Below are 4,086 nucleotides of genomic sequence, written 5' to 3' on the forward strand. Positions count from 1 at the left end.
TGCGTTGCCTTGGGTACTTCGTTATGTAACAGCATTTCGTGCCAACCTCTTCAGATGTCTCTGCCTCTGCAATTTCTCTGATGAAAACCAGGAAGAGAGCTGGGCTTGCAGAGGGAGGGAGGGGTGCAAAAAGCAATGCCAGGGCGCTCTGCTGCGTCCGATTCCTGCACCGTCGCCCCCAAAGCCTGCAATTTTGTGGCACATTCCTCCTCCTCCTCCTCCTCCTCCTCCTAGGCCTCATTCCTGCCGCTTGCCAGGAATAACTTGGCACCAGGGCTTCCCATTCACGGAGGAGCTGAATGCCCTCCTTGCTCTGCTCAGCGCTTTCTTCTGCAATAGCCGTTCCACATTGGTAGGGGGGAAAAACAATCTTTCGGCATCTGCACTTTGGAACTCCCTGCCGATGGATACCAGGCAGGCAACTTCGCTGCACTGTTTGCGGCGGCTGCTAAAAACATTTCTGTCTGGCCATGCCTGCTCAGATGTGCAGAATGCTGGTGTGTGTTTTCACCTGCTTCTTAGCCTATCACTCATTTTAATTATTTTTAAAACTGGTTTTTAAATAGTTATTTTATTTTATTATTATTATTCCAAATTATTTTTCCAAATACTTAATACCATTGCTTAGGCCTGGCCCAATTCTATAGGCCAGATATCCCCCCCCCATTGAATTCATTATCTTTTAAAGTGTATTTTCTGGTCATTCCAAGGTGTGTGTCCCCCCCAGCTCCCCTTCTACCGTACTACATTCTTAGGGTTCTTCTTCTCTTTGAACTGGACTTTGGCACTTCACAAAGAGATCTTCAAATGGAGTAGGTATCTTTTTAAATATATTTTATTTATGATTTTCAGTTGTATACATTTCAATAATTTTACAATCATTTTAACATTTAAAATCTTGACTTCCTTTCCCTCTTTCTGCGGTTACTTAAATTTGTTTTTCATATCTTCTGCATGTCCAAATTCACTTAATTTGCTCATTTATTCATTAAACCACTGAGCCTAGGGCTTGCTGATCAGAAGGTCGGCGGTTTGAATCCCCACGACGGGGTGAGCTCCCGTTGCTCGGTCCCTGCTCCTGCCCACCTAGCAGTTCAAAAGCACGTCAAAGTGCAAGTAGATAAATCGGTACCGCTCCAGCGGGAAGGTAAACAGCATTTCCGTACACTGCTCTGGTTCTCCAGAAGTGGCTTAGTCATACTGGCCACATGACAAACATTGGCTCCCTCGGCCAATAAAGCGAGATGAGTGCCGCAACCCTAGAGTCGGACACGACTGGACCTAATGGTCAGGGGTCCCTTTACCTTTACCTTTACCTGTATATTGCTGCAAACATTTCTGAGATCATGGTCTTTCCAATGAGTGACTCCTCTCCATGGTCAGGGGTCCCTTTACATACACACACACACACATCTTCCAGTAAGTTTTGCCATTTCTGAATATTCCATCAGTTTTTGTATCCATTCTTCTTTCATCAAGGCTTCTTCTTCTTCCTCTTTCTTTGCTAGCTTCCTGGAGAGCTCCATCACTTGGCTGTCATGGGTATTTAATGTTATTTCTTTGTTATATGTCTATCCCGCCTTTCCCCCCCAGGAGCTCGAGGGGACACAAACAGTTCTCCCCTCCCTCATTCAATCCCCACCGCAACTCTGTGAGGCAGGCATAGGTGCTGGCGCCCTGGGGCCCTGGTTGCCCAAGCACCCACAAAATTCCCCATGAAGGTGCCAGGCACCTATGAATTTCAGCACCGGGGCCAGGGCCAGATTTAGGTTTGATGAGACCCTCAGCTACTGAAGGTAATGGGGCCCTTGATATGTTCAGCTGTCCTTTGCCAACAACAAATTGTCACTGTTTTTTGTGTTGAATAGATGCTATAGGGTAATTTAGGGACCTCATAGGTATCTCAAGCCATTATCCCATGCAAGCAGTCCATGCAGAATGTAGGCACCCTATATAGAAATGAGCAAACCAGTGATATTTTAGGGAGCAGGCAGGGCCCATTACTTACATTATAGGAGCCTACACAACACAAAACACTGTTGCTCTATGCAGGTTTTATTTTATTTGTTTTTTATCTTATATTTTGGAAGTGTACATCCAGTTTTTTCCCCGCTTTAAATTTTTTTGGGGCCCCCAAGAGAGTGGGGCCCTCCCTAAGCTATAGCTTGTTCAGCTTATACGTAAATCCGGCACTGGCCGGGGCCATGCACACTGCATGGCACCCACGGTCGCGGGGCCAAGCTGGCACTCCTGGAGGAAGGATAGTTTGAGAGGCAGCCAGCTTCGTGGCCGAGTCGGGATTTGAACCCTGGCCTCTCCCAGGTCTTAGCCTGACACTCTAACCACTACACCACACACCTGGCACCTCATTTGCCCTTTTTGTTGAGGGTGTATTCCGGCAGAGAGTAAATGGCCAGCCCTGCCCCACCCCACCGCCTTAGTCAGAAATCTGGGGAGAGAAAAGTGCTGTTGATGGATTTCGAAGCAGGCTTTGGTGAGCATCGTGATTTGTAGCCAGCGACCTTTCCCCCGCCTTCTCCTCGGCCTTTCCCGTGACCTTCAGGTACAAATCAATCGGGATTAATCAGTGCGGAATAGCAATGATCCTCTACGCCGAGGCTGTCACACAAGCTGGGGGCAGAGGTTGGGCCACTTCTATCTATTAAAAATTTAATAGATTTTCCCCCCCACATTTTAAAACAATTTACATTTGTTTCCAATAACATATCTTAATTGACATTGTTTATATAGACTTCCTCGGTTCCCCCTTCAGTGGGTCCCTCATTTAATCCATCTTTAGCAGTTTTCATTTTATATCTTAAATCCTATTCCAAACCTTGTATCTTTTCATCCATTTATCTTATAATACACCCCTTAGCCTAAATTTCTCCCCAAAAACATCCTTATATTTAACCGTTACTTTTTCTTCTAATAACTACTTCTAGTTCTAATTCCTTCCTCCCCTGGACTCGGGGACCCCCGGACATTTCAGCAAATTCCACACAGTGTTCCAGTTTCAGTCCTTTTTAACCAATTAAAGTATCATAACCCTTATTGTCGCTTAGAGATTGGGCCACTTCTGGGCATCAGCTGTTTCCGCAGTGGTGGCTGACAAACCCAGAAAGCAAAAGGGGTCCCTTGGGAAGGAGCCTCTGATGGATGGGCACATAATAATAATAATAGTTGGTGCATAAACTTGGATTACTGTGATGTTAAAAGGTCTGCCTTGGATTCGTATTGAGATCATTCTCCTTCATGGATCACTGCCTTGTCGTGGCGAAGGGGCTTGAATAACTCAGGGAAGCTATGAGCTATGCCATGCAGGGCTACCCAAGATGGACAGGTCATAGCGGAGAGTTTAGACTAAATGTGATCCACCTGGAGAAGGAACTGGCAAGCCACTCCAGTATCCCTGCCCAGAAAACTCCATGGACAAAGACAACAGGAGAGTTAATTACTTCTTATCAAAACTTGCTTGTCTGCTAGAGATCATTACATTCAGCGTATCCCTACTTCTGCCCCCACAGATACAGGAACCCGAGAACTGGGGGAGCCTCGGGGTATCAGCCAGACTGACCCTGCATGTGTGCAGAATTGCAGCTTCCGCTTAATCTCTGCGGGCCCTGAAAGCAGCAGATCTGGACCTTGCCAGTCTCACATAACTCAATGGAAGAGCCTACCTCCCTGGGAAAAGAAGGATGAAGAACACTTCTGCTGCTGCTGCTGCCGCTGGCTCGTTGCTTCCGAGTTTGTAAATTTTAAGCTTTGCAGTGTGAAAAAGGCAAGGTGGGCTATTTGTTTTCTGCTAAATCTAAGATCCCTATTGGGCACCTGTCTCTCAGTGTGTGTAGCTGTGGTGATCTGGTTGCTAAAGCCTCAAAACCTAAGCAATGGGGAGATTACTGGGGACCTGGGGGCCGTGCCCCTCTTGTGGGTCCTGAGTTTCCAGCAACCTTTCAGCCCTAACAGGAGGGATGCTGGCAATATATTCCCTTCCCAAATAAGAGTGGTATTTCTTGGAGTGTTAATAATGCTCAGTGAAAGCAATTAATTCATCTGGATTCTAATGCCCAGGCGCTCATCCCT

Source organism: Lacerta agilis, chromosome 13, assembly GCF_009819535.1.
Source record: "Lacerta agilis isolate rLacAgi1 chromosome 13, rLacAgi1.pri, whole genome shotgun sequence".
Taxonomy (NCBI): Eukaryota; Metazoa; Chordata; class Lepidosauria; order Squamata; family Lacertidae; genus Lacerta; species Lacerta agilis.